This window comes from Chiloscyllium plagiosum, chromosome 25, assembly GCF_004010195.1.
Source record: "Chiloscyllium plagiosum isolate BGI_BamShark_2017 chromosome 25, ASM401019v2, whole genome shotgun sequence".
NCBI classification, from domain to species: Eukaryota; Metazoa; Chordata; class Chondrichthyes; order Orectolobiformes; family Hemiscylliidae; genus Chiloscyllium; species Chiloscyllium plagiosum.
The window spans coordinates 34,603,977-34,624,311 of NC_057734.1; the positions used below are offsets into that span (position 1 = coordinate 34,603,977).

General features: G+C 39.4%; 1 protein-coding gene and 1 long non-coding RNA gene across 3 annotated transcripts in view; both read right to left on the reverse strand.

Annotated features, from left to right (window-relative positions):
- Nucleotides 1-20,335, reverse strand: part of LOC122562734 (mediator of RNA polymerase II transcription subunit 13-like) — a 236,468-nt gene that overhangs the window by 145,634 nt on the left and 70,499 nt on the right. The window lies entirely within an intron of this gene.
- LOC122562735 lies at nucleotides 4,247-18,966 on the reverse strand. Its single transcript, XR_006315404.1, has 3 exons — nucleotides 18,578-18,966; nucleotides 14,893-14,954; nucleotides 4,247-5,789 (listed from the first exon to the last, which is right to left on the reverse strand). It is a non-coding gene; the product is annotated as an uncharacterized LOC122562735 (long non-coding RNA).

Below are 20,335 nucleotides of genomic sequence, written 5' to 3' on the forward strand. Positions count from 1 at the left end.
CGGTTCACTGAACAAGTTTCCTTAACTCCTCAGACTTTCTTCAGGTTAAAGGTGTGGCCATGTGTACCCACAAGCCCCAGTTATGCCTACCTCTGAGGTACATGGAACATTTCTTGTTCAAGTCCAACTCCTGTGCCAACCCATAATTCTTTCTACGGTATATCAATGACACAATCAGTGCTAATTATTTCTCTTGTCTGGAATGGAAAAGTTTGTCTACTTAATTTCCAATTTTAGATTAGATTAGATTACTTACAGTGTGGAAACAGGCCCTTCGGCCCAACATGTCCACACCGACCCGCCGAAGCGTATACCACCCAGACCCATACTCCTACGTTTACCCCTTCACCTAACACTACGGGCAATTTAGCATGGCCAATTCACCTAACCTGCACATTTTTGGATTGTGGGAGGAAACCGGAACACCCGGAGGAAACCCACGCAGACACGGGGAGAATGTGCAAACTCCACACAGAGTCGCCTGAGGCGGGAGTTGAACCCGGGTCTCTGGCGCTGAGAGGCAGCAGTGCTAACCACTGTGCCACCGTGCCGTCCATTTCTACCAAGCTCTAGTCTTCCCCTGGTCCATCTCTGACCATACCTCCATCCAAGGCTCCAAAGGAGCCTTCCACATCCAAAGTTCTACTTGCACATCCACCAATATCATTTATTGTATCTGCTGCTCCAGATGCGGTCTCCTCTACATTGTGGAGACTGGAAGCCTCCTAGCAGAGTGCTTTAGGGAACATCTCTGGGACACCCACACCAATCAATCCCCGGTCTGTAGCCCAACATTTCAACTCCCCCTCCCACTCTGCTGGAGGACATGCAGGTCCTGGGCCTCCTCTACCGCCGCTCCCTCACCACCCGACGACTGGAGGAAGAACGCCTCATCTTCCGCCTCAGAACACTTCAACCCCATGGCATCAATGTGGATCTCACCAGTTTCCTCATTTCCCCTTCCTCCACTTCACCCCAGCTCAGCACCGCCCTCATGACCTATCCTACCTGCCTATCTTCCTTTCCACTCCACCCTGCTCTCCGACCTATCACCTTCATCCCTTTCTCCATACTCCATTCTCCCAGCTCTTTAGTCTCTTGTCACATTTGTTCTGATGATGCCAACTTTGACAAGGGGCCTCCGAAACGTTCACAGTCTTCCACTGAGGATTTACCAGTACCTTGGTTGAAGGGCCGTCAAACAGGTTGACCCATCACTCACACCTCTGCCCTCATCCCCCTCTTCTCTCTCAGAGCAGCTCCCCCGATCCTCTCTGAGAAAGCGAGAATTGCAGATACTACAGAGCCACAATCCAAGTGCTGACTCTCCTGCTCCTCAGATGCTGACTGACCTGCTGTGCTTTTCCACAGCCACATTTTGCGACTCTTTATCCTTACCTACCAGCTCACCGGCAACCGTAGGATCATCAACTGCCATTTCCGCCACCGCTAGCAGAATGTCCCTATCAGAACACATTCTCCACTCCTTTATTAGCATTCTGCAGGGACCATTCACTCCGGGATGTAATGGCCAACTCCTCCCTCACTATAATATTTCCCCAATGGCCACGGCACCTTCTCCCAAAAGAGCAAAAGATGCTACTCCCGTCTGTTCACTTCCTCCCTCCTAACCAAGCAAGGCCCTGTGGTGAAACGGTTAAAAATTATGTCCCAATACATGTGTGAATCTAACCGGAATGGAGGTGTTGCTTAGTCCCGTGTGAATCTTATTACACACCTCCCCGTGTGAATCTTCTTATCTGTATGTAACCAGAATGGAATGTGTTTTTTAGCCTTGCTCTGCTGTTCACATGAATGTTTATATCTGGAAAAGAGTATATCAGCTGGAAAAGTCTCCAGTTCGGTGAGTCTGCTCCGGGGTTACGTTTAACCGCCGAGCGTGGGTTGTTGGCAACCGCTCTACGAGAACTGACGGCTCCCAGTTCCGGTAACATGTAGAGTGAGTATAAGCCAGACCCGTTGGTTGTGGCGACGCTGCGGGGAATAAAATGCCCATATTCTAGCAGACTCGCCTCTTGGTCGTTTGTTCTGTGTCAGACTACTCTCCTACGAACCTGACCTTGAGAATTTTTTAAAACAGGCCCAAACATATTTTTCCAGGTGAAGCAGTGCTTCACCGGCACTTCATTCAGCCTAGTCTACTGTATTCATTGCTCATAAAGTGATCTCCTCTACACTGGGGAAATGAAGTGACTGCTTTGCATAACACTTATGTTCTCTTTACAAAATAGCCCTGAGCTTCCAATTGCTGACCAATGCACCACTGTGTTACCTGGCCAGAATCTCTCTCTCAGCCTTGTTGTAGTGCTCCAGCAAAGCTCAGCACAAGCTAGAAGAACAGCACCACATTTTCCACTTCAGAATTCTGCACTCAATGTGGAATTCAACAATTTTAGGGCTTGAGCACCTTCTCCCAGATCCTTGCCCGAACTTCCACAAACCAGGACTTGTCATCACATAAGCTGCTACTATACACGACTCATTAGCAGCTACTCATTCTCCCCATCTGATGCTCATCCACTCCTTTATCTGTCCAGCTGCTTTTCTCTCTATTTGGGCTTTATCTCCACCATCATGTACTTCTTCTCCCTTTCTTGCCCCCACATTTTCTGCATAAATACTAACTTTTCCTCACTATCACCAGTTCTAAAGAGGAGTCACTGGACCAGAAACGTTAATTCGGCTTTCTCTCCACAGACGCTACCAGATCTGCTAAGTTTTTCCAGCAATTTCTGGTTTGGTTTGAATTCCAGCATCTGCAATTATTTTAGTTCTTTGTTTGGTGTTCTTGTAAAGGATGTATTAATAATTGGTTTTGCATATAGAGGATACAAGTTTAAAGTCTACAAAAGACAGAAAATTTAAATGTTGTAATAAACCAGGAGCACAGAAACAGAGTTCACTAAAACATTGATGAATTGGGAGAAGCAGCTGATAAATTTTTACACAAGTCTAAAATGGTACATGTCAGTAGAAAGAATGCAAAGAGATTACAAATTGAATATTATCAACAGGGTTAAAGAATAAACACTTCAAGGTTTACATACACAAGTCTTGGTAGAAAAGTTTCACTTTAAAGAACACATGAGATCTTCGGATTTGTGAAAAGCAGAAAGGTCATGAGTCTTGAGGGGCATTTAGGTTCCTCCCATTTTCACATGATGTTACATCATTGAATGTCATTTCTTAACTACTCAAGTTTCTTTTATGAAGTTGAGGTTTATCCACTCATTTGTGATATTTATACTGTTGTGGTTCTGTTTGCCGAGCTGGATGTTTTTGTTGCAAACGTTTCGTCCCCTGGCTAGGCGACATCATCAGTGCTTGGGAGCCTCCTGCGAAGCGCTTCTTTGATGTTTCCTCCGGTGTTTATAGTGGACTGTCCCTGTTGTTCCAGTCGAATTCATGTTGCTTGTTGTCTGCGTGTGTGGCTACTAAGGATAGCTGGTCGTGTCGTTTCGTGGCTAGTTGATGTTCATTATGCGGATTGTTAGCCGTCTTCCTGTTTGTCCTATATAGTGTTTTGTGCAGTCCTTGCATGGTATTTTGTACACTACATTAGTTTTGCTCATGTTGGGTATCGGGTCCTTCGTTCTGGTAAGTTGTTAGTCTGAGCGTGGCTGTTGGTTTGTGTGCTGTTATGAGTCCTAGGGGTCGCAGTAGTCTGGCTGTCAGTTCCGAGATGCTCCTGATGTATGGTAGTGTGGCCAGTCCTTTTGGTTTTGGTATGTCCTCGTTCCGTGGTCTTTCTCTTAGGCATCTGTTGATGAAGTTGCGCGGGTATCCATTTTTGGCGAATACTAATGTAACAATCCGCATACATGAACATCAACTAGCCACGAAACGACACGACCAGCTATCCTTAGTAGCCACACACGCAGACAACAAGCAACATGAATTCGACTGGGACAACACTACTATCATAGGGCAAGCCAGACAGAGAACAGCCAGGGAATTCCTAGAGGCATGCCATTCATCCACAAACTCCATCAACAAACACATCGACCTGGACCCAATATACCAACCACTACAGCGGACAGCTGAAACTGACAACCGGAAGCGGCAGGGACAGACCACTATAAACACCGGAGGAAACATCAAAGAAGCGCTTCGCAGGAGGTTCCCAAGCACTGATGAGGTCGCCTAGCCAGGGGACGAAACGTTTGCAACAAAAACTTCCAGCTCGGCGAACAGAACCACAACAACGAGCACCCGAGTTACAAATCTTCGCACAAACTTTGATATTTATACTCCTTTCATCATTTCTTTATTCTTTTAATCTTAAAATGATCCCTCATTAGAGATTTAGCAATGACGAGGTTTCATTTCCTGGTTTTTATGGGCATTGCATTATCCTGGTTTATTTTCTTCTTCTGTAAATAACTTCATGTCCACGTTTGATGTTGCTATGCATCTTTCTACGCCTTTTTGAAAAAAAATTAATCTATTGTTTATGCCTGTTTGTTGGATGTGATTATATAATAAACAGCACGTGCATTATGCCTGTTAGTATCTGTTAGATACCTTTTAGTATCTCCATTTTTTGCTAGCTGTGATGACACTTTTATGCTCAACTTCTGTATGAAACTTTCTTTTTAAGCTTGTGTATCCAACCTAGTTAACTATATATGCTTTTCAATCAAATCCGTATTTATGCTCAGAAATTATTATACTTAGAGGAAAGGAGAACAACCGTCTAGAACAGATCAGTTCTGAGGACATTTCATGATTGAGCCATTTGAGTGGGAATTTCTGCAAAAGTGAAGAATTGTAAGCCCTGAAGCATCATGAGATTTAATGATCTACTGTCATTAATTGGGGTGAGGGAAGAATTGCTGAGAGATCTTGGGAACTGTCTTGATCATATCTGCTATTTGATGTGCGCTTTGTAGTGTTCAACCACAACTTACTACCCACTTTTACTAAGTTAGTTTTAGGTGTTAGGAAGCCAGCTGCACACACGTAGGTTACATTTCTGTTCTAATTTGTAAACTTCATTGGTACTTGTTCAAAACAGTGGCATCTGTGGCTTTAATCTTTTAATAAGTCTTCTGACCTCTCAGTGTGCTTGGTATAAATTGAACAGTCTGGACTTGGATTGTAATACCACCTAACTTACTACTTGGTTGTTTTTAAGAAGTCAACCATTACTAAAACAGATTGATTTATGGCAGAATAAAACACTGCTCAATAGCATTTATCTTGACCAACAGTATTAAATTAAATATGGATTGTTTGAGGCAGCAGAACAACCACTAGTGAAAAGTAATATTGTGTTTTGCATTGTTGTCACCCATCAGATCAGGCAAATGTTTCATGAAATCAAATCTGAGAATCAATTAGACAAAACACATGGTCACATACTTTTCAAAGATCTCTGGTATTTTGTGTAAATTTTACAAGCAACTTATAAATTCTTCTTTATACACTCCAAAACATGAACACATCAACGGTTGCAAATTTAGTACAATTTCCAAAATAAATTCAGCACAAAAACAAATTAAAATCAATGTTCACTTCAAACTGGAAACAGTTAAAATATATTGAGGAACCAAAGGTGACATGATGGAAACCTGAAAGATTACATGAATCTATACTCCCATTCTAGCTGGTCTGGCAGCTATTACACAAATCAACTTCAATGTGCAACTAAGAATGAAGTCTGTTGTCCTTTTGTGCTTTTCTTCAATCAACAGTAATGCAACTCTCCATTCAGCTGTCTTTTGAAATCTGATTCACAACTTGTGAAAGCGACAATACTGGAATACCTATATAAATTGAAATAAACATAAAAAGTAACCTACACTGCACCATTGCAGAGATAACAAAACTTGCTGAGTATTTGGCTTCTACTATTTAATGATTAAACAGAAAAAGTTTGTTAGCATTTCTCAAGTGGTGTGGGAGTACAATAATGTACTGGATTATTAGTCCAGTAACAGCATAAGAGCACCAATTCAAATTTCATCATGGGTGTTTTAAGAATTTGAATACAATCTGTTGAAAATAAACTGGAAATAACAACTTGCTCTCAATTTAAACAAAACCTAGAACTGTCAAACAGTTGTAAAAACCCAATTAGCTCATGAATGCCTTTTGGAGAAGGAAACCTACCAATCACTCTGGCTGGCCTTAAAGTGACTCCCATACGGCTGATGCTGAACTGATGCTTAAAGTGACATAGCAAGTCGAGGACAACTAAGGATTTGTAGTAAATGCCAATCTTGTACACACTCAGCCAAAAAATCAGTTCAGATTTTTATTAAATTCAAATTTTACTACCTTCCATGGAGGGATTTAGATTAGATTACTTAGTGTGGAAACAGGCCCTTCGGCCCAACAAGTCCACACTGACCCACCGAGGCGCAACCCACCCAGACCCATTCCCCTACATTTACCCCTTCACCTTACACTACGGGCAATTTAGCATGGCCAATTCACTTAACCTACACATTTTTGGATTGTGGGAGGAGACCGGAGCACCCGGAGAAAACCCACGCAGACACGGGGAGAATGTGCAAACTCCACACAGTCAGTCGCCTGAGGTGGGAATTGAACCCCTGGGTCTCTGGCGCTGTGAGGCAGCAGTGCTAACCACTGAGCCACAATGCTGCCCACGGCTCATGTACTTAGAGTATTAGTGTCGATTTCTGGATTATTAGGGGGAGGGGGTCTGTTCTCGTTCAGAGGTTTGCATCTATTCCTGCTCTGCACTGAGATCTTTGTTTAAAAAAAGCAGCTCTGCCAATCCAAGGACTGTTATCAGACAGACCTTTCTTAATTCAGATTCTTTGCACCACTCTGTTTCAAATGATACCCTTCACTGCTTCTAAAAGCAGTATCATCTTACAAAGTTAAAAATGTGCACCACTTTGAATCTTCCAAGCTGCAAAACCTTCCTCGTATTTCAGCTATATAACAGTGCAACTTTTAGTTCAGTTTATAGCCATACAGAAAATGTATGTTGTCTCTTACTGCTATATAGGGCTACTAAGGGCATATCTGAAATATTCTCAAGGTTATTGAAAAACTGCTTAGTAAATCTATCACATCTCTTGGTGTTATGTTGCGCAGGTGGTTGTTATTCTCATCATTCCAGAATCAGTTTAAAGGTAGGATTTTACTAGCATTATTAGGTAATGTTTTGAATAATTTTGTTGATATTTAAATTGTTAGCCATTGAAATGTGTGGCGCTGGAAAGGCACTGCAAGCCAGACAACATCCGAGGAGCAAGAGAGTCGACATTTTAGCCATAAGCCCTTGACTGTGGGGTGAGGGGGGGAAGCGAACCCGCATGCACACACGCAGGGGCTAGAATAGCTACCAAGCCAACAGGTAGATGCAGGCGGGGGAATTAAATTGTTAGGTCAGGCTAAGTAATAAGAGATGGGCTGATGCTCTGAGTGTCACTTACCCCATCTTCAATACTTGAGCCATACTAAGGAACTGCATGGACTTTCCCTCCAAGTCAAATTATGTGTTTTGAAAATTCATACACAGGATGCAAATATTGCTGATTACACCAGCACTTAGTGTCCATCCCAATTGTCCTGGATTTCATGGTGGTGTACTGTCTTACTGAAGAGATAGATAAATCAGAGACAAGGAACTATTGACCTAACAAAGTAAAATCTACTAATGGAAAATTTCTAGAATGGACAAGAAGCATTTAATGATTAACAGGAAATGGAAAAGATCATTTAGAAAAAGATAGGCCATGTATAACAAATACTGAGTTTACTTTTTATTTTGGAAATCTTGAGTAGTACGTGAGGAACATCTGTTAGACATCTATCTGGATTTTCAGAAAGCATTTGAGTAACAACGTTGGCTTATAAAGCAGTCCCAATTCCATACGCGAAAGGACACACGTTACTAGTGGAGTGTCTGAGAGATCAGTCCTTAGCCTGCTACTCTTCATGATCTTTCCTCCTGATCTGAACAGGAGTACAATATTTATATTTAGAAACAGCATCAAGTATATGAAAAAAATTTGCTGCGTCACCTAGTAACCTACAAAATTTGCTGCGTCACCTAGTAACCTACTGCGGAAGATGTTGCAACTGTGCTCTCAAGCAACATGGCACGCTGATGTTCATTCAGACTGGGCTCTATTAGGGTCACTTGCCTCCAGACATCAGAATAGCCTTAGTCCAACATAAAGAGGAGCTGAATTCCAGAAGAGAAGTGATTGCCTGCCTTTGGCATCAGGGCAGTACTTGATGTCACACTTGGTCAAGAGGTCTGAGCAAAATCAAAGGTAACGAAAATCAAGGGGACACATTCCAGTACGGTTGGAGTCATACCTCGTGGACATAGTGAATGATGTTGGCAGTCCAATCTCTGCCAACACAATATCTTAGATCTAATCTCTTCAGTTTTTTTTCTTCAGTGATCTTCCGTCCATTTTAAGAGCAAAAACAGGAGGGCTCACTAATGATTGCAGTGTTAGTACAAATGTTCACGGAATGAGGTCAATGTGTGCATGTAAAAAAATTAGCCAACATTCAGGAACAGGCTAATAAAGTGGGGAGTAATATTTGATGTTCCATGGCATTACCATTACTGAATCCCTCATCATTCTGGAGTCAGAAGTACAATCTTAAAAAAAAGTGTGCCTCAATAAGTGCAGTTCCAACAATGCTCAAGAACTTCACACAGGAAAAAGTAGCCACTGGATTGGAAACTATCCACTATTTTAAAAATTCTAACCTTCTAACACAGGCAGATAGTAGAACGAGATACACTGCAGCAACTCATCAAGTCTCGTTTGTTATGAAGGTGAAGGTTTTAAGAGAAAGAGAATGCTGTTCTGAACGGAGAGCTTACAAGCCAGTTTATGAGTAGATGGCAGCCCCAGAGTGTATTGGAAAGTTAGAAATATGTAACATTTGGCTGTGAAATGGAAACCTGAATTTTGGTTGCTGTTTTGGCAGCAATTCAAATTTAGTCACTTTAAATTACGCCCCAGGATACTAAAAGCCAAATCGAGTTTGAACTTATTGTTTTTCCTACATGAAACCAATGAGACGATCTGATGTTGAGGGTTATAAGAATGCTGACATTGTGAAAATTGGTCAGAGAGCAACTGCCAATGTAACATCTTGCTCTCCAAGAAATTAGAAAACACTCTCTATCAAATATAGCTTTTCACGTGAAACATACTCGCAGTAAAAAGAAAGATGACGACCCAGATAGACCAACAGCCAAAAGAGTGATAACAGAAGATGACAGAAACTTTGTGGGTTTGATATTAAGTTGATGTAATTTTATTAAGTGTCTTACTGGAACAGGATACTGTTATAGAGCTGGAAGCAGACAGTAAGCAGTTAAGAGCAAGGGGGGGCTTAGATTTGAGGATAGATTTTGTTTAATGTTCACTTTTAGAGTTAGAAAATAAACTGATGTTATTTTCTTTAAATAATGAAATTTGGGAGTTATAGAGTCATAGAGATGTACAGTATGGAAACATACCCTTCAGTTCAACACATCCATGCTGACCAGATATCCCAACCTAATCTAGTCCCATTTGCCAGCACTTGGCCCAATATCCCTCCAAACCCATCCTATTCATATACCCATCCAGATGCCTTTTAAATGATGCAATTGTACCACTTCCTCTGGCAGCTCATTCCATACACACACCACCATCTGCATGAAAAGGTTGCCCCTTAGTCTCTTTTCCATCTTACCCCTCTCAACCTAAACCTATGCCCTCTCGTTCTGGACTCCCCCACCCCAGGAAAAGACTTTGTCTATTTACCCTATCCATGTTCCCATGATTTTATAAACCTCTATAAGGTCACCCCTCAGCCTCCGACGCTCCAGGGAAAACAGCCGTTCTGTCACTTATATTTTAACAGATTACAAGGAAAGGCGAGCTTTTCTGGGTGTTTGGATTAATTAACTGAGGAGCTCGTCTCCATGTTGTAATGCTTTGCACAACGCTTTCTAAATCCATGACCTCTACCAGCGCTACCTAGAAAATCTGGAACTGCCTGCTGAACAGCACTGGGTGCATCTGTATCATATAGACTAGATTGGTTCAAGACAGCAGCTCACCAACTTCTCAAGGGAATTAGGGATTCAGAATACATGCTGGCTTACCAACAACACTACAAAGTGAAAAGTAACATTCAAAGATTCATAATTCATACTTTTTTTTGGGAAAGGGTAGAATACAGACTTGATAGTTACTTCTCATAATTGTTTCTAGTGTAAACTTCACAAATTTAGTAACTATTCACGGATTGAAAGCAGCAGCAATAACTCTGTCAGGAATAAACCGTTATGGAACAAGGATAAATTGTTGTGCCGGAATTGAAATCCATGCCAGGCAGGGAAGTGAAGGAATTTTAACAGCTGCCTGTCTTATGCCACTAGGGCAAGTGATTGCCCTGGAAAAGAATTTAAGGAGTTAATCGTAGGAGCAACGAGTCTTCAAACAGACCGTCAATGCCAAATGTAATAAGAAACAAGAAAGCTACTTCTAATAAGGAGGCAAGTTGCAGACTTGATAGCTCCAAAGGGATAGTCAATATTATAAATGAAAGAATCTAAAGGATCAATGCCACACTACAAACATGAACAAGAGAAAAACTGTATAAGAATTCAACACCAGCAATATTCAGCAGAACTTCAAAGCACTACACATGGATCGAACCCAAGAGATCTAGATATGGTAAGAATCATAGCTAAATTCTACCATTAATCAAGTAATAGCCAAGTTGGGTTATGAGACGAAACTTGCTTAATTGAGGGATCTTATTTTGGTTGCTTCATGCAATAAAGTTTAAATCATTGTTTCAATATTTGAGACAATTCTTAATAACTAGCCAAATTAAAAGGTAGCTTGCAGTCATTTACCCACAACATAATGTTAAAGGCCTTTGAATAGGTATGATTCTCTCCAATAAAGTAAAATGTCTCATTCCCTTCACTCAAGTGAAAACACATCAGGAAAATATTTACAAATGGATTGTTAATGTAGCACTAAATGATTAAACACCAGACTAATCCTGTTGTTTAAGTGGACTGAAGTCAAATTCATCTGACAAACTTAGGATACAAGCACCAAACCTTTCTCCTGCATGCATATTTCCAACATGACTCACCAAAGTTACTAGCTTGATGCTCACCAGATTCTTCTTGCACTTGCTCCTCCTTTAAGCATCCACCCAACTTTACCCAACCTTTCATCGAGCCCTCATTTTCAACACGTTGACAAGCCATGCCAATTTTCTCTCCAAAATCACCCTGAATTTCTTCAGCCGAGGTAAGCATACATGGCTGCACATAGGTAGCATGCAAATCTTTCCATCATTTTACTTCTTCAACTTCCCCCAAAATTGGATATATTCCTGTTCTTTTGAATTCTTATATAAATTGCCCCAATCACATTCATATTCAATCCAATTTTCATTATTGGCTTTTCTGCAGTACTCACTCAATCATTAACAAAGACATGGTTGAGGCATTAAGTTGATTGTTTTACCACGCAGGACTCAGCAAGTAAAAACAGGGAGGCATCAGAGTAGATTCAGCAGCCTTGACATTAATTGAAACACATACTTATGCCCTTGCACAAATGGTTTAAGCTGAATAGAACAGTGACAACCTTTACACAAAATTGAAGGCTACTCGTATGAAATGCTTGACAAAACTACTTTTAAAATACAGCTTTGGATCTAAAACAACAAAGCCAAAGCATGCAGAAATTGAACATCTTGTACCATGCTCTTACTTCTCCCAGCAGGTAGTAAATATGTACATATTATTTCACTTAAAGATAGTGTTTAGACGATTGGCTTCACACCATTTCAGCAATGCATGTAGGACATTGATTACCGCTGGAGAAGATTACGAAGTCTTACAGATTTGAAAGAATGGAAGCAAAAGTATTAAAATTGTCCGGAGAGGTGAGAAAACTTTTTCATGGCCCAGCACTGCAATCATGAGCAAGCAAACAGACAGGTTCTGTCTTGGCAATGGAACAGACTTCAATCATGCTCACCGCTGGCCGACACTAAAATGAAGCAGTGATTAAGTAGTTATTTGAAAATTGAAATTTATTTTATACTTCAATGCATGGTTGTGAAAAGAATTAAATCCTACTTGGAAATATTGTGACAAGATTTTACTAAGGAGAAAAGGGAGGACTACAGATGCTAGAGAGTCAGAGCTAAAAAGGTATGGTGTTGGAAAAAGCATCGCAGGTCACACAGCATCTTGGGGTGGGGGGAGGGGAGGGGTGGGGAGGGGAGGGCGAGAGACAATCAGGAATCCCAAGAAAAGATAGCATGGGTTCCAAATAACGTCAAGGCTGCTGCATCTATTCTTAATGCCTCCCTGCTTTTACTTGCTGAGTCCTGCCTATTGATGATAAAACAACAGTAGGGAATCTAATAAAAACAGGATTTTATGAGGCAATGCATATATAAAACATTTTTTGTTACAAGATATTAAAAAGGAGAATTTAGTATTTATTAAAACTTTTTAGACTTCAAAGTTTTTACTGTTGTAATAATTTAAAGTGTGCTTACAGAATACATTCCGGTAAGCTATTTGCTAGAGTACACACAACAATGTAAGATTTGTTGACCCGTCACACAGAATACCAATGATATTCAGTTACTGCACATCTTGATAAGATAAGCAAGAACTTGAAATAAAATAAGAAAATGCTGGAAGTAGGATGGCCAGCTCCAAAACAGCAATAAACAGATTAACATCTTCCCACCTCAAACAGGCATACATAAATAAACACACCAGCAGTAAACCTTGGCCATCAACTCTTTCTATCTCCACAACTAATTTCTGTTTTTATGTCCAATTTTCAACATCTGCAGTAGTTTAAATACTTGCATCTACAGACATTTTGCATTTAATCATGATTTCAAAAACAAGTTCAGGTTCATGTACAACACAGAAGCTGATAAAGTGAATAACAGATGATAGTTCAGACTAATTCTGACCTGAACTACAAAATTCGCTTTTCTTTCTCAAATATTTTCTTGAAACTATTCATGCAGTTATTGGTTTAATGCTGAATATAATGCAGCCAAAACTTCAGAACTTCACACCAAAATGCCAGCTGCGTATTCAAATCCAAGAACCTGCTTGCTTCTCAGAGCTGACAAATTAAGCAAGCTATCATTATGCCTTGGGTTTCATTTTAGTGCAAGCTTCTACAAATTCAATAGCCTTTTATTTAATCCCCCCATTCTCAGTACAGGAAAATCTTGCAGTTCATTTAAGTTAATGGTTTTATATTATTAAAGTTGTATTTGGATACCACTGGCTTCCAATTCCAGTCTTGCTCCTATCTATCATTACTAGACAAAAATATATCCATTAAATTCATTTCCAAAGATATAAAAATGGCTGGAATGTAAAATCCAGAGAAACTGGCCCTTGAAATAGCACTGTTTTAAATTCCAGTAGCTTATATTCATAAGTATACACAAACTTGTCCCTTTCATGCAAGAATTAATTAAATTAAAGACAATAGTGACAACTGAAGTCCAAAAGTAATATCAGATTTTTATATCACAACTGAGAACTTAACTGCTTGCCTACCAGTTGAGGTAAAATCTCCACAGTCTCGTTTAACTATAGAGCTACGCTCTCAGAGAAAGCTAATGATGGTTTCACCTGAGGATCATCATGCCTCAGAGAAGGGGAGACATTGAGAAGGAAAGTCCTTCATGACAGTCTCAGTTGATGCAGGAATTGAACCCACGCTGCTGGCATAACTGCACTATAAACTAGCCATCCAGGCAAATGGACATACACATCTCCCCCATCACATCCATCATTTCACCAGTTTAAAAGAGATGGGAAATATGGTACCAGTTATTTCATTTACTATTTATGTTGTGGTTTATACATATTGCAGAGAGGAACATTAATGTCTTGATATATTTGGCTAGGTTAGATCATTTTCAACAAAAGAAATAAGTGCCACACAGCAGCCATAAAAGACATTTTTCTTAATCCAAACTTTTTAAGCACCTTTCAGTATACTGTCCACATGACAACACTGGAAGAAACTGTTTCCTCTCCTTACTTGACTAATAATGCCAAGAACGCATTCTGTAACAGAACTGAAAAGGGGTCTGACATATGTTACTACATCATGTTTAACTTCCAAATAGTTCTAATCCTTTCTTGGCAACCAGTGCAATCAGATACGGTAACTCAATTACATACACAAGTCACAAACCTGGAGAGGTAAAGGCCCAATTGCAAGCAACATATTGCTACTATAAAATATTCAAAACAAAAAAAAATCAATTCTGTTGCTTTCAAGGTACTACAGTGCTACATGCTGAATTACTTCTTAGCCAAATCAAGCATTTTGCTGTAGTTGCGCTGAACACCAACATCTGCCAGATAATAACATGGCTAGATTTGAAAGGGCCTACCCAAGCGCATAATTGTAATCCAAATTTCAATTAACCTGCAGCCCTCTTAAGAGATTGTCTATTTTAATATAACTTTAAAAGCAGTTAGTCTTTTGAAACATCATTGCAATATTAAAAGAAATGGAAATTTGAAAATAGGAGCACAGCAAAATCCAGTGATTAGCAAAACAAAAATTGCAGAGAGTTGCGGAAATAGTTTTCAGTGTGGCTGAAAAACTTAAGGCCTTGGAAATTTGTGAATTAAAAGGTTTTGGAAGTGTATAAGAATACCATTCGAACACATTTCCTTCACTTAGCCAGATAGTCAACTAGATCAGCAAATAACATTAATGTAATGTCATAGCCAGAGCAGGTCATGACAAAAGTTGCCCCATTATGAACAGGATTCTGGCAGCTAAAATGCAAATCTGTCATTAAATCCTTTCCCCTCTGCCATCCTCGTACCTTCTCATGTCCTCTAGAGCTCCTGCCAGCTTGAAAACTTGTTTTTCCATCGATTCTTTAAACTTTGGAAAGACATAACAATTATAATAATATAACATCTTGCTGCAAAGTAAAAAAACAAATGCAGTCTAACTTAAAAATAATAAAATGGCATAACCTGGCTCCACTTTAGGTGGCTTTAGCTGATGATTACATGAATTTAATCTTTGACAAGTGGACAATGTGGGCTTCTCAAACACCTTCAAGCTGCAAACAATGGGAAAACCATGCTGACATCAAAGTGGTCAAGGTGAACAATGGTGACCAGATATTCAAGGGGGAGGAAAGAAGACAGTGAATATTTTTGCAATGTTGTGTAACTTCCTTCCTCTCAAACTTGTAAAAGCATTGGTAGTTATAGCAGGATGACAAAAGACATATCCAAATGTGTGTTATCATTTTACTGCATTGCTTTGTTTTAGAAGTGCCCAGGGCAATGGCAGAAGATTTGAATTTTAAAATCGTAATAGGAACTAAACAGGGACTTGTGCACCAAGATAGATACACAAGGGTTTTGGAAAATTCTGCTTTTATTTGCCAAATATTTAAAAAAAGTACAGTGAGAATAAATGCTCCAATCATTATAGAGACAACAGTGAACATGCTAGACATTTATTTTTAATGTGCACTGAAATGCAAAACTGTAAACATTATTGGCAGTCTTTACTTGTAAAGATAAGAGACAAATTACATGTCCCACTGAATACCAGCGATACAAGAATATTGCAAATTACCTTTCAAGTTGTTGCTTGGGATTTTATTTTAAATAGCTCCATTACTGTTTGCACAAGTTGTTTCATTCAACATTCAGCAGTGTCCCTATATCCCGAACAGAAATCCAACTTTCGAGGACAAGCCAAAGAGACACACACGAGAATTCCTAGAAGCATGGCATTCCAACCAGAACTCTATCAACAAACACACCGACTTGGATCCCATTTCCCACCCCCTAAGAAAAAGAACAGGAACCGACATCACCATACACCCAAAGAAACCTAAACACAAATAGAAAGCAGGACATAATACCAGTGCTTCACCAGAGGCTCCCTGATATTACCTAGCATGGTAACAAAACATCTGAAACCGAACCTTCCAGCTCCGCAAGCAAACTTGCATCCGGAATTTCAACCTGAGCTACAAATCTTTTCAAAACTCACTCATTAAAAATTCTACAGAATCTTGGCAAAGAACATGAACTTGCTTGGCCTGGAAGCTAAAACGGTCTGGAAAAGGTTTACAGCATAATTACAAATATTGCTAAGTGATTTCATTTTCCCAGACAGATCAAATATTGTGAAAGGAGCCGTATCACAAACCAAATTTCCCCACAGAAACTAGAACACTGTCTTGAATAATTGGCAAGGAGCAGTTTAACTATGGAGCTTTGCAAAGTTCCATCAAGGTGCCCAACTCAGATGTAATGAGGTGAGAAGAGAAAGCACTAGTAACATATCAAATAAAGTGACAGGCGCCTGTCAAAGCCCTATTAAAAACGGATCAGGCTGTAGCAGTTACACTCAGACTCCCTGATGAATGTAGAGCAGTTCCTGCCAAAAGACCTGATAGACATCTTAAATACTACTCGATTTATATGGTGTAGTCCATTTACAGAAGTGATCAACAATGATACAAAAATGGGAAATCGAGTTATCACTTGTCATCCCTTTCTTTCCACAATGGCTGCTCAAATCCAAATTTAGTTGGTAAACGTAATTGGCTCAAAACCACGCAGCTATCAATTACAGCTCCAACACATTTTTAGACTGTAGAAGTAGTTACTGGCTGCATGACAAGTTACATTTGAACTTTTTTTAAAAAATCAAATTTGGTTTAATTTTCTATTTCCCTTCATTGCACGGACGTCTCAAATACTCAGCTGTTAACATTTTAAAAGTCTCAAACTTACACTATATCTTACACAACCATAGAACCTTTCAATGTACTTTGCGACCAATAAGGTAATTTTGGCTGCAGTCACTGTTATGATGTGATAAGCACAATAGCCAATTTTGTGCAAATAAAGGCCCCACTAAAAGCAACAGTGATAATGAACAGATTATCTATATTAGATAATGTTAATTAAGGGATAAATGTTGTCCAGAAAACAACAATGGGATAGCAGGCCTGTTTAGTTTTGAAATGTCGCCACAGGATCTTTTATATCCAGTTTATGAAGCAGAATTGGTTTAATGCGCCATCCACCTAATGCACCTTGATGGAACTTTGCAAAGCTCCATAGTTAAACTGCTCCTTGCCAATTATTCAAGACAGTGTTCTAGTTTCTGTGGGGAAATTTGGTTTGTGATATGGCTCCTTTCACAATATTTGATCTGTCTGGGAAAATGAAATCACTTAGCAATATTTGTAATTATGCTGTAAACCTTTTCCAGTACCTCAAACACTGCAACATTCATAAGTGGATCAACAACACTAATTTTGATGTAGAGGGGTCAGTGTTGGACTGGGGTGGACTGACAAAGAAACTCCAAAAGCTTGTGATTTTAAATTAACAATTTTTGTACTGAATCCTCAAAAGTAGAACTTGCACTATTTGAATTATGAGAAAGTGAGGACTGCAGATGCTGGAGATCAGAGGCGGGAGTGTAGTGCTGGAAAAGGTCAGGCAGCATCCGAGGTGCAGGAGAATCAATGTTTCGGGCATAAGCCCTTCATCAGGAATTCCTAGTGAAGGGCTAATACCTGAAATGTCAATTCTCCTGCTCCTTGGATACTGCCTGACCTGCTGTGCTTTTCCAGCGGTACATTCTCAACTATTAAAATTATGTTGTAGTTTAAGGTTAGGTGAGCATTAGAAAGTATAGAATTTGCTTTGTGCCCAACTTGTAGCTAATGCTGCACTTAAAAATTCTCATAATCCTGGAATTAAATTGGTCCTATGGAACAAGGACTTCATGATCATACATTTTAACTAACTGAGCAGCTTGATAGCACTGTACAATTATTAGGTCTAGTCCTATACTAACTTGAAAAGACAGTTTGAGCTGCCCAAAAAAAGCTGCCATTGGAACACAAGTTTGTGCATCCTGCAGTTAAATGCCAATTAATTAATTAAAACAAACCATCATGGAGATAACTACAATCAAACAAAATTTATATTGATTAATGCTTGATGACTGTGAAATATCAGTTTTGAAATGATTTCTTCAGTTCTACCTACATGAACAAATTACATTTGCTAAAGAGACTTACTTGCAGATAATCGTTCTTCCTAAATTTCATACATCTTACAAAAGTGTGACTGTTGGATTTTCATCGTTTATTTTACTTTTCATCGTTTATATTATGTAAGGTGCAGCAGGGTAGGCTGGAGTTGAGTGGCGGGACCATGCAGCTAACTCCCCAGGCAAAACTCAAAGTTGAAACTTGTGCCAGGAAATTATCTTGTGCTGGGTACCCTCGAACCCAATTCTGAGACTTTGGAAAGACTAAGCGTAATAGTTAACTCGGAAAAGGTAAAGGAATTAGCACCTGCTTTAACTCCGAGATAACCGTTAAAACTGGAACCGCGCGACTCAGCATTCACCATATGTCAACCCAACATACACACCCCTAACTACCAGACCCGATTCTTCCACTTTGGCACGCATATCCTCCTACCACCTAGCACCCATGCCGTCTCACTTACCTTCCCTCGGTACCGAAGTGGTTTCTAGACCATTAAGTCCTGGAATAGAGTTCGAATTGTTACGAAAAAAAAAAGGTCCCAGTTAAAATGCCGATTCAATTCGTTGCTGGAACGAACTGCGTTGACAGCTTCAGCTGAGAAGACTGCCGACTCAGGACTCCTCTTCCAGGAGATCGTATTTTTGAAGTAGAGTTTTCAAACTTAATCGGAAGATCTGCCCCCGGGTATTACGTCCCTGTATCAGATTATCCACAAAAGTACTGCAATTTACAATAATGCTATAGTTCCCTCTTGTGGCAAATAATCGTACTGCCGCATAATATTAACTTAGTTCTTTGTGTTATTTATTCCCCGTAATGTGGAGACCGGCAGTTTGTGGTGTCGATGAAAACAATTATTTTCCTGTAGAACTAAGCTGACAAAATCTCAATTCTGATAACTAATCTCTCATTTCACCTTATTTCAAATTAGAATTTACTGGCAATTGTCCTCCTGCTGCATTCAAACCACCATTAACAAGATCATTAATAGTCAATTTAGTTTGCTATTTATCCCTCAGCTTATTTTAAATAACTCCAAAAAGGTACATTTCTATTATCCTATTTAGTAGGTATTCCAGAAATTTGAGTAAACTAACTTTTCATGTATCATTAGTTCGAGATTCATTTTCACCAGATTTAATTTGGTCTTCGCAACATCCTTCCGATTTTGTGTGTACTAATTAGCGCATGTAGCTTTACAGGCTTTCCCTTTAACCTACAAACTTCGAACATCCAGTATTTCCCATTTCCTCAGCTGCATTTTCATGTTTCATTACCGTTACAAAGCTATACACCATTATAGCAGAACTGAAAGCACTCCAAATGTGCTCACTAGTGTCAATAAAACCAGAAAACCACTTTCTGGATTTCTACTCAACATTTTAAGCTACATATCTGTACAGTCAGCAATTTTAGTCTGTTTTCACAATGATCTAAACATATAGTGATGAGCCAATGATTTACTCCAGATTCTACACTTTTCAATTTAATTCAATATACAACATTCTGACATTATACATCTCAGAAGTAGCTTCCTTTTTAAAGTATGGGAGAAATAAAATCAAGAAACTGAAACTGAAATGTAGTTTAAATTTCAAACTGGGTTAAAAAAATTTCCATGCACAGGGAAGCTAGTGCTGCAAGACATGAGGCATCAACTTATTTTGATCTAAGAGATATATCTGAATGATTTTCACTATTAAGCAATCAGTTTGTGACATCTCTAATCCCATTCTTGAGAAAACATTTTAGAACATCTTTATTCAATTACAAAAAAAACATAAAGCAAGTACAATTATATTAAAATGAAGAATTTCTGCTTTCCACTGTCAATGCTGTCAACATGACTATTTTACGTGACTGCAGTAAAAGGAAATATAAATACTAAAAACACCAAGTTTTAAAGTATTTTCCAATAAGAAAGCATGACACAAAAGTAGGACTGCTCCACTCAATTCATTGAACTACATTTCAACAGTCATCCAAAATTTTCCTTTCATAACTCTTTCCTTAACTGCAACAATGAGAGGTGGCAGTCCATGCACAAGGCCAAGTTGTTCTTACCCTTGCCAGGTCCTATGGTTTGAGGAGGCAAGAATTTAAGTTCTACTTTTAATCAAAACAATACTGGAAGCCTCTGGTGTTCCAGTGGTTCTTTCTGATTAGCTAAAGTGCCAACAAAACAATGCTCGTCTGGCAAAGTTGTGCATAGTTTTCT